This window comes from Lolium rigidum, chromosome 1 (genome assembly GCF_022539505.1).
Source record: "Lolium rigidum isolate FL_2022 chromosome 1, APGP_CSIRO_Lrig_0.1, whole genome shotgun sequence".
Taxonomy (NCBI): domain Eukaryota; kingdom Viridiplantae; phylum Streptophyta; class Magnoliopsida; order Poales; family Poaceae; genus Lolium; species Lolium rigidum.
This window is the reverse complement of record NC_061508.1, coordinates 264,995,928-265,007,546: the sequence shown is the minus strand read 5'-3', so window position 1 is coordinate 265,007,546 and position 11,619 is coordinate 264,995,928. Positions and strand designations below refer to the sequence as shown.

Here is an 11,619-nt window from a genome sequence, read left to right as displayed (position 1 = left end):
TTATATTGAACACTCGGGAAACTGGACAAAACAATATATTCTTCTCTCTTCTTCTAGCAATCTTGCAAGTAAAATAAATGCCTTGTGTCTTCAACTCCACTGTGTGGTTGTCAAGCACAAGGTATCGTGTAAGTAAATAACATAAGTAAAAATAAAGCACATAAAACTAGGCTAGATAAAATTACTAAGTAAAAATTGTACAGGGGTTGATTTTTTTTTGGTGTTTTAGATGTAAATAAGAAAATTAAATATTTTTGTATTTTCGGATTAAAATTGTGAAGCAAATAGAAAACAAGATAAAAGCTATATAAAGGTGTTTCTTATGATAAAAAGTGGAACGAGATTCATGGGATCACTTGACTATTCTCTCTTTAAGTTGTGGTGAACAAATAATAATTCATCAATGAGATATGAAGGTGCAAATAATAGTATATGTAAGATTAGAATTAATATGGGCATCATGTCCTAACATAGAGATGATGCAACACATCTCTCTTATACTCCACAAGAAAGAAACTTCATCAATTTTGTATTAAGAATTAATAGAGCATAGCCATAAGTACTTCGACATCATGTTTGAATATCAAATATGCTACCCTGAACAAACAAGATCATCACTACTATCACGTGATGAACATACCACATGCATTCACTTTATCCCTAGTGAGGTAGAAAAAGAAAGGCAAAGGCATAATAGATATTGAACATATTGTCACTATGCAATCACTAAAACCATGCTACTCCATCTAATACACACATCACCCCACACACGCTCTTGCACATATGTTTGATCAGAACAAATACTTAAGAATGGGGTATATAATATGCATCTATCAATACATCTCACACATAATATATATGATCAAATCTCATAAAACAATATCATAGAATAAGGATCCACCACATAGAATATGGCCATAATCATGATAGGCAGCTCATATGACACTAAGAACTATGAAGAAAATGAGAGAAATAGATGAAGGTACTACCACAAACCCATAGTCCAGAGGTGGACTACTCTCCCTTGATCATGGTCTTGATGATAAAGACGTTGGAGAAGGTGGTTATCCCGGTGGAGTTTCCCCCACCAATCTTCTTTGCAGCAGCCTCCGTTTTCGTGTTTCTGTGTTTGTATAGCGCTCTCCTCCCGAGAACTCTTCGGGGTCATATATATAGTTGTATTTAGGAAAAAAAATACGTCGGTTGGTGAAAGAATCAGGGCAATCAGACGATCGATGGCCGAACTGAGGTGGGTGGCACGCCCTACCTTGCTGGACGCGTCATCTGCCCTCTTTCGGGCCTCAGGCCCATCCATGCCCCCTCCAAAGTTCCAGGTTGCTTCTCCCGATGAAAAAGTGATGCTCCTAAAATCCCAGGTCAATTTGACTCCGTATAGGTCTCTGAAAGTGAAAAATACACAAAACGGGGTTTTCCTGGTCTGCAGTGTTATAAACCAAATAAAGGGGATCATTGGTAAATCTCCATAAATCAATGTAAAACATGGTATTATCATCATATATGTTGCAAATATGTGGGAATTCAATATGATAAAGGACAAAGTTCATGTATGCATTTTATATGCATCAAAGCCTCCCTAAGGTCTCCACTAATGGATGGAGCTTCTACTTCGTGGAAGAAACTTAGGGAGAAGATGGCGACTCTTTGTGGTGTTCGGGGTCCTTCATGGTAACCGCATCGCTCCAACGGTGAATAGCTTCCCCTCAAGGAAGTGAACATCCAGATAAATCATCATCTCCGTGTGCTTCAATTATTTCTATCATTTTACTTTACTTTGATAGCCTTCGTTCTTGAAGTTGTTTATCACATCATATAGGTTGTCTCACCTAGTTTGCATTAGGCCAACCTTATTTATCCACGAAAGCCTAAAATTGCAAAAGAAGTGATTAAAATTTTGTAGAACATATTCACCCCCTCTAGGTTACCGTCTATATCCTTTCATTAGTGGAGCCGGGAGGGGTTTGCAGTGACCAATCCCTACCAATGTTGATTGGTGGGGATTTTAACCTGGTAATATTTTCCTTTGAGAAGAATGAGCAAATGAGATGTAACAGGTGGTCTGATTTGTTTAATTAAATTATTTATACCTATGCTCTGATAGAAATACACTTGTCTGGTGGGTAGTTTACTTGGTCCAATAATCAATCTGAGCCAACTCTGGAGAGTATAGACAGATTTCTGATGAGCAGTACCTGGGAAGATCTTTTCCCACTTACCATTGCACACAAGTTGGTAAACAGAGATTTATGACCAGCATCCCCTCATTCTAGGCACAATGGAATCAAAACAGAGAGGGAATGGAGACTTTAGATTTGAAAAAGTTGGTTCACATAAGAAGATTTCCTTGAAAGGGTGAGAAGGATTTGGCAGCAACCTGTTTCTGGTAGAAATAGTTTAGAAAAGTTGCAGAAGAAGTTGAAGAATATTAAAATGGGTTGAAATTTTGGGGAGCAAATCTAAGAGGGGCTGAAAGAAAAAAGAAAAAATAGAAATATCCTCTGAACAGAATGAATTGGAGAAAACGGAAGAAAGGCCAGGTTTATCAGCAGATCAAAACAAAATAAAAATACAACTTCACCAAGAGTTACTTGAGATTTTGGACAAGGAGGATAATTCTGTCACGTAAGATCAAGAGAAAATTGCCTATTATAGGGGGACAATAATACAGCTTATTTTCGCAAAGCTTCTAATGGTTGTAGGAGAAAAAGAACCATTTATCCCTGAAACAAAATGAAGTAATCATTCAAGTAGATGATGATCTACTTTTGCATGCCACTAATTTTGGTAAAACTCTCTTTTGCCCTGCTCCTGATATTGGTGTCAGACTTGATAGCTCAATTAGGTCTGAGAATGAGAGATTGACTGATGATGATGGAGCCACCATGGATGAGAGGTTTACTAAGGAAGAGATCAAAAAATGCATTGATCACATGGAGAAAAATAAAGCTGCGGGTCTTGATGGAATTCCCGTTGAGTTCTATTAGGTGTGTTGGAGTGTTATCAAACATGATTTGATAGCTGTGTTTGATGATTTTTCTGATCATAAGATTGATTTGGATAGGATCAATTATGGAATTAGTACCTTGGTCCCAAAAGTTGATGAAGCTGACACAATTTAAAAAAATTAGAGCAATTTGTGTCCTTCAGGTGCTGTTCGAAATCATTACCAAGGCTTTGACTATAAGAGTTGAGCCTGTGAACGATAAACTTCTGCTCACATATCAAACTGCTTTTATAAAAGGAAGATACATCATTGATGGAGTCATGTTGCTCCAAGAGATCTTGAGGGAGAAAAAAGGAAACAACAGGGGGTTGTGCTTAAAATTGTCTTTGAAAATGCATATGACAAAGTTAATTGGGATTTTCTGTTTTGTTATTGTAAACATAAAGGTTTGAGTGACAATTGGCTGATGTGGATCAAGAAGGTTGTGACAAAAGGAACTTTGAGTTTTAAAGTTAATGACAAAGTGGGCCCTTATTTTGCCAGTTGCAAGGGTGTGAGGGATCCTTTTGCTCCTCTTTTATTTAATATGGTTGCAAACAGTTTGGAAAAAATGATTTTCTTGGTTCAAGAGAATGGTCTAATCACTAGCTTGGCTGATAACTTGGTTCATAAAGGGATTGATATGCTCCAGTATGCAGATAACACTATCTTGTTGATACAAGATGACCTGGAGCAGGCTAGAAATTTGAAGCTTCTTTTGTATATCTTTGAGGATATTTCTGGTTTGAAAATCAACTTTGAAAAGAGTCAGGTGATGTTGATTCTGGTGGATGATGTTAAAGTCCAGAGTTTTGCTGATTTGTTCAACTGCCAAAAAGGGGACTGACCATCAAATATATGGGTAATCCTGTGTGTGCCAGAAGAACTACAGTGGCTGAGATGGGGTTTCTTGGTGAAAAACCTAGGAAGAAAATGAGTGGTTGGATAGGAAATTCCATGTCCATTGGAGGAAGTCTTATCAAAATTGATTCATGTTTATCTAGTGTTGTTGTGTATCACATGTCTATGAGATTATTGCATAAGACCAATACTGAAGAAATAGATAGATCCATCAAATCTTTCTTCTGGGCTGGCAGTGCTGACAAGAGAAAGTATCACTTTGCAAACCCAAGAAAAAGGTGAGTTCGTCCCGAAGGTTTTATCCAAATTTAACTTCATCTTAATGTGTAAATGGCGATGGAAAATTGAGAGTGGTGTTGGTCCTTGGCAGGATTTTATGAGAAGGAAATATCTGGGAGGTGCTGGTATTTTTTACTCCAAGAAAATACCTGGAGACTCTTCTCTCTGGTCTGACATGATGCAGGTGAAAAACCTATATCTGTGTGGTAGGAGAATGCAGGTTGGTAATGGTAGGTTCACCAGTTTCTAGTTTGATGCTTGGTTGTGCCACTCTCCTTTGAAATATAAATTCCCCAAGATATATAATATTTATAGAGAACAAGATATTACAGTGGCTGATGCAGCTGCTATGAACTAGGGATTTACTTTTAGTAGATGGATGCCTCCTGATTTAAATGAACAAATGCATGGTTTGTTGAGATTATTCAGACATATTACTCTCAATGAAAAAGCAGGATAAACCTTTCTGAAAATGGTCAAAATCTGAGAAATTCTCTGACTTGTCAAGTCAGTGTGCAATCACTTGTGTAGCAATGGTACTAACAGATTATTTAGGCATATGTGCAAAAGTAGGATTCCCCTCAATATCAAAATCTGGTTGTGGCTCATTTGGCATAATGCAATTGCAACCAATGATAACTTGTTGAAACGAAATTGGACTGGAAGCCCTCGATGCCAATTCTGCAATAAAGCAGGAAACTATCTTGCATCTATTCTTTAAATGTGATGCGGCCAAGTATGTTTGGAGCTCTTTTGGATAGGCAATCGGGACTCCCACTAGACCTGGAAGCTTTATACAGTTTTTTTGGTGGTTCCCTCATTTTGTGCCAGCTAACCGCAATACACAGATTGCTGGGCTGGATGCAATCTATTGGGGAATCTGGAAGTTGAGGAACAAAGCATGCTTTGAAGGCAAATTGATTCGATCCCCCACTGAACTAATTATTTTTGCTATTGTTTTCATGAACTATTGGGCAGGTCTACATGATGAAGATGATGCTGAAGATATTCGATGAGGAGCGAATAATCTGTTGCGACTAGCAACCAGGGCTAATGGGATTGGATCAACGAGCACGGCTAATGGAAATCCTCCGCCTTCCCCCCGCCTGCTGGGTAGTCGATCTGGTGATGTTGATAATGACATCCATATCGACAGAGAAGGATAGTGATGTTAGTTCAGAAGTGGGAAAACAGTAGTTGATTTTTGGCTCTAGCTCGTTTTGGTGCACCTGGTTCAGTTGATCATTGGTGTTGTAATAAGACCTCTAGTTTTAATTGTCCCCGTTCAAACGCTAGCAGTAGGCAGTGTTAGTTGTTTCTTTCGTTTGCATACCTGGGATGTTATTTGGAAGTCGTTTGTATTTCGTTGTCTCTTTTGGTAATGAAATTCGAACCCCTGACGGGTCGCTTGGAAAAAAAACATCTGATCCTTTTGATTGGTTGACGAAGTTGCCTATTCAGCATTGCTTCATATTGATCTTGTGTGGATTGCCTCATCATGTGTTTGCTCTGCTATGTTTCCCAACATGTAGTGTTTGCCTCACCATTCACGTTTGCCTCACCTTCCCCTGTAGTCGTTAGATCTCGATCTTTCAATTGGAGATTAGGTATAACCGTGAATTAATTGGATAGGATGAAGATATGGTTATTTCCCAATCCTGGCAAAAGTATCCCAATAATTCCTAGAAATACTAGTACCGAACAAGGCCTAAACAGAGGATGTAAAACTGTGAAAGATGATTGCATGTGTAAGAACTTATATGGGTTCTCCGGTAAAAAAAAAGATGAATATCAATGTGTACGCCTAAGTAGCATTGAGAGGAATACCCGACTTACAGCTCATATTATTGGCATCGGTGGCAGCGAAATGTAATACTAAAACAATCCGAGCAAGCAAATCAAGCTTTGATATGGCTGATTGCGCAGAGCCCATGACCATTATATTTTGTGTCCGAGCATGAATATAGAGCTGAGGCTCAGTTTCCACGCAGCTAACTATTTTTTAAAGGAAGAAGACAGCGTGACTCGATTGTGCACAGGTCGCACCTAACTAAGCTTAACACAGATGCTCATCGTATAAAAGTATAAAACTTCGCCAAATGCAATTGCGCGCATCTAAAAACGAGAGGTGCCTAATTAAAGAATACCGTTTTAGCCAGTTACCTGCAGGGACTCCTGTCCTGTCGATCCACTCTTTGGACAGTCAGTACACTCCCTGACTCCCATGCGTCAACCACTCCAATATGAATCCATTCTTCAAGCCCAAGTTGCACTAATACATGCATCGATCTGATCCACACCATCGTGCTCTGCATCGGTCTGATCTGCCGCTAACACTAGAGTCCAACCTTAATCTGCCCACCGTCAGGCTTCAGCATGCAGATTAGTCAACCCATCCAGCTCGAGTTCAGGCGTCCAGCCAATTTCTCCATGGCGGTCGCCATATGCAAGCACGATCTAGCCGGAGACATACACTATATATACGTTCCTGTGTCTCGGTTACGTTCACATGAACCACTAGTACATCGCCAGTAGCCTAGTACTCATCCAACAAGAACTGTGTAGCTCGTTACCTATGGCCACCGCCGCAGCGAGGTGCCAGCTGCTCTTGGTAGCCGTTGCTTTGGCCCCGCTGCTCGCCAGCGTTGCGGGTGTCCAGCTATCGTCGAGGTTCTACGACAGGAGATGCCCGAAGCTGCAGAGCATCGTGCGGTCAGCGGTGGCGCAGGCTGTGGCGACGGAGCCGCGGATGGGAGCGTCCATCCTCCGCCTGTTCTTCCACGACTGCTTCGTCAATGTGAGTAGTCCGACATTGGTGTCACCTAGCCAGCTGCAATTCATTTATCTAAAGCACTGCTTTCTAACATTTTTACTGATGTCGGAATTAATGCAGGGTTGTGACGCGTCGATCTTGCTTGACGACACGGCGAGCTTCACCGGCGAGAAGAATGCCGGGCCGAACGCCAACTCGGTGCGCGGGTACGACGTCATCGACGCCATCAAGACCCAGGTTGAGGCGGCTTGCAGCGCCACCGTCTCCTGCGCCGACATCGTCGCCCTCGCCGCACGGGACAGCGTCAACCTGGTAATCTATCTATATATAGCTAGGGTTTACCACGATCGATCCATGGATCATCTCGCAGACAGAAACACACATTACTGCTTGCATCGACCAAAGCTTATATCAGCGAGATGGTACAATGATGCAGCTTGGCGGGCCGACGTGGACGGTGCAGCTGGGCCGCCGCGACGCGCTGAACGCGAGCCAGAGCGCGGCCAACTCCAACCTCCCAGGACCAGGGTCCAGCCTCGACACCCTAATCACGATGTTCGGAAACAAGGGCTCTCGCCGCGGGACATGACGGCGCTCTCCGGCGCGCACACGATCGGGCAGGCCCGGTGCACCACCTTCCGCGACCGCATCTACAGCGACGCCAATGTCAACGCTACGTTCGCGGCGCTCCGGCAGCAGACGTGCCCGCAGTCCGGCGGCGACGACACGCTCGCGCCCATCGACGTGACGACGCCGGACACGTTCGACACCGCTTACTACGAGAACCTGGCGAGCAGGCAGGGACTGTTCCACTCGGACCAGGAGCTCTACAATGGCGGGTCGCAGGACGTGCTGGTGCGGATGTACAGGCGCAGACCGAGTACGTTCTTCGTCGACTTCGCCAAGGCCATGGTGAGGATGGGCAACCTCGCTCCGTCTGCAGATACGCCCACGGAGATCAGGTTGGACTGCAAGAAGATCAACTGAGGTCCCCACCCGCAAAAAAAAGTGTGGTGAAGACTGAAGTCCAGTCCTGTCCAACTCGCGAGGACATCTTCAGGATATGAAATAGTCAAAAAGGCGATTTACCTATATATATATATGGGTCTAGTAATCCGGTCACTGTTTCCATTTTGTTTTTGGCAATTGTAATGATGAATTAATCAGGAACATAATTCACAAAGATCGAGATCAGCTGTTTGGGATTACTGACAGAGGTAGCATCACAAGTGAGCCCAGTTTCGCATCAGTGGCAGACACCAAAATGCTTCATCTTTTCATTCTTATTTTGGAAAGACAGTCGTCAAAATTTAGCAAAAAACTTGGTACATGTGATGTGAAATCTAAGTTAGAGAATACTAAATTAAGTATCAGCAAGAGCAGAACACGATCGCTCCGGAAGTGATCGATCAGCTGCTTGGGATGCTGGCGTTGGTACTTTTGCCGATGTTGATTAACTATTTTAATCAGCTGCGGAAGTGAACGATCAGCTGCTTGGGATTACACCCAATTGAATTGCGATGTGAGACTTGGGGCATGCAGTACACACAGTACACACCACGGAACAGACCGGAGCCCAATTTCGCGTCAGTGGGCAGACGTCAAAATGCTCTATATCTGCTCGTGTTTACTTCGTATTTCTGAATATAGGCAGACATCCGTCAAAATGTAGGATCAAACTTGGTGCATGTGATCTGAAATCTAAGTTGGAGCCAGAAGGAAGTACTACATTTAGTTGCAGCCAGAGGCAGTCCCCAATAATTCAGTGCAAGTTGCGACACACGGATCGAGCACGACATGCATCGTGGGCACGGGCGCACAGCCCCAAGCTCCAAACATGCAGCCACGGTGACACAGTGACATGACAACGGCAAGGCCACTTGCGGGGCAGCGGGGAGTAGTGCCTGTTTGCGAGATGCCCCGCCGCCTCCGGCCGTCACATGGGAGGGGGCCGGCCGCCGGCGGTCGCCCCTTCCTCGCCGTCACGAGGCGTCGTCGCGTTCGACTGCGCGCGCAGTCTGGCGGCCATGCCCTGCCGTGTCACTGCACATCCGCGTGTACCTGGAGAAAACGCCGCGCAGGCCGGTGCAATGCGCGCAGCTGGCAGGCATCCTATCTCTCTGTCTATCCTGAATCTGGGGTTAACAAGCTAAGCCGCCAAACGTGGCTGAATGCTTGTTACAAAATGGCAAGTGGCGCCTCCGACAGACGGTGGCAGAGCAGATCCGGCCACATCTGCTTCTCTACGTCGTGGTCGTCACGGTGGGAATCTCTATGAGGATCCGGGAGACCGTGAGGACAAATCAGAGAACATATTTTGTAGTTATATCAACTTGGACGAACTTGTTACGTCCTCTCCTTGTTTGACACTAGGACGAATTTTGTAGACCTCTCAAATGTACAATCTTGCAGCTCTGAACCATGGTAGGTAACCAAACCAGAATATCTGAACTGCAATAAAAATCTGCTAGAAGGTAATTATGCTATTCTGCTGAACAGAATGGAACATGCTTTATTAGCATTTTGTTTCGCCAAAAGAAAAGCTGCCAGTACAGATATCTCAAGAAGCACGCTTGAGGAAAAAGCAAAAACGGTAAAGTCTATAGTCTGAACTATGATGACAAAGTTTACAAGCAGCTTGAGTTCTGCACGAGGGCAGTCACAGAAACAGAAAGCATGTAAACGAATGGATTTGCTAGGAAGAAAACCATATCACACTTGACATGGCGCTGAAAAAAACAAGGTCTCCCAAATTCATGCATGCTTGGCTTAGGGCATCTCCAGCGGGCCGACCCATCGGGTCCTAGCGTGTTTGATTTGGTCCGTGCAAACGGGCGGACAGGCTGCACACATTCCAGCGGGGCGACGCAAACGGATCGATCCGTCCGCCTCGATCCATCTGTTCATCAAATTTGGAAAACCGATGCATCGGCGCGTACAGCGAGCGTGTCCTCCCGTGTCTGCCCGCGTACACCTAGGGCTCGCATGGAAGCGACCCAACAGCCTTCTACCTCTGGCTATCAATGGAAGTACTCTAGCCGCGCCGCCCGAAGCCTGCATTCCTACTCTGGCTGCACCCCCCGACGCATGTGCTTCTACTCTGGCCGTGCCGCCTGCAATCCCTCAATGTCGGCGTTTCGTTCTACACGCTGCCATCCAAAGCTCCGACCCTTTATAAGCAGGCCAGCGCCGGCCATTTTCTTCCACCAACTCTCATCTTCCATTTCCCACCATCACCACCACCACAGGCATCACTGCAGCAATGAACGGCGGCATAGGCTCGAGGGGGTGGCGCCTATGACGGCCTTCGAGCCATGGCCGTGGCCGTGCCCGAGGCCGCAGCCGAGGCCGACGAGGAAGGAGCAGCGAAAGAGGCCAGAGTTAGCCACCAGCGTCACCGTCGCTATCACCAACATCGTCGTCGGAGCGCGTCGCCATCGACCTCTTCGGCTTCGCGTTCGCCGTGACCATCCACCAGGGCATGAGCTAGGACAGGCTACGCCTGCCCTAGAGGTTTGCCTCAATCGTTGAAGGGCAAGAGGCCCACCATTTGAGAAATGAGATGAAATGATATGATGTTCGACGGCGAAGGGCAGATGTTCCTCCACAACGGCTGGAACATTTGAGAAATGAAATGAAATGCAAGATGATTTGGCCAGATCCGTACTAAATGGGTTGCGCCGCTGCGCATGGTGTCCGAGCCGGCCTGACCGCGAGATGCATTCTATCCACGAGCCGACCCAAACGGACATAAATGGACAGTTTGGGTCGCTGATTTGGGTCGGCTCGCTAAAGATGCCCGTAGGCTAGGTTCACAACGAAATGCACCTAAAAAACATACAAAATAATCATAGGGAGCTCCAAATTATACTTGTTTAATCACTCATAGTTTCAGCATGTATGGGAAGCTGTCCGGGCTAAAAAAAATTGTACTCCAAGGCAACCCCCCGATCAGAACACGAACCCTAAATCAAAATCTTCTCGGTGAAGAGAAACATGAGGCGCTCAGCCTAGGAGTTGTCGACGAGGCGCCGAAGCGACGGAGCAGCTACCGCCACAGAAGGAAGCACGAAGGGACCGGAATGAGTCGCCGCCGAAGGAGCACGAGAGGTCGCCGCCGACCAATAAGCTGAGGAACTGGAAAAAACTAAATTGATGACGTGGGTGGACGAACTATTCTAAACCACCGTGCTTTTAGTGAGCTCGATGTGCGCATTGTAGAGTCAGATCCTAGCAATTATGGTAAAAATAGGCCCAGCGTGTTTCAAAGTCCTAAGCAGTCTATAACACACGTGCATAGAGTTTCCGCATTGGATGAGACAAATCACCCATTCTACATGCAAGCGTGATTAGGACTGATCCAAACATATTTTTGACTCAAGGTTTGTTCAAATAATATATTTTGCAATAAACTCTTATACTTATATGTGTCTTTTTTTATCATTCCATGGTTTTAAGAGTGGAATTTTCTATTCTATTGTTTCGGTAGTTAACAATAATTGATGTTGCCTGTAGAAATTATATTGTTCTTTTGTTATGCATTTGTAACGTATTTTACTGAAAAACTGTGTTATGCTGAATTTTAATTGTGTGTTGTAAAATAGTTATCCTTGAATAATGAGTTTATGATGTAATATGTTTAATAGTACATATGTATAATTATGTGTATATGTAAGCGTGTGCGAGTTTATGTACATTTTTATAT

General features: G+C 44.4%; 1 pseudogene; it reads left to right on the top strand.

Moving 5' to 3' along the window:
- The first annotated feature begins 6,716 nt into the window (after positions 1 to 6,716).
- Positions 6,717 to 7,901, top strand: LOC124683625 (annotated as a pseudogene).
- The last annotated feature ends 3,718 nt before the right edge of the window (positions 7,902 to 11,619 follow it).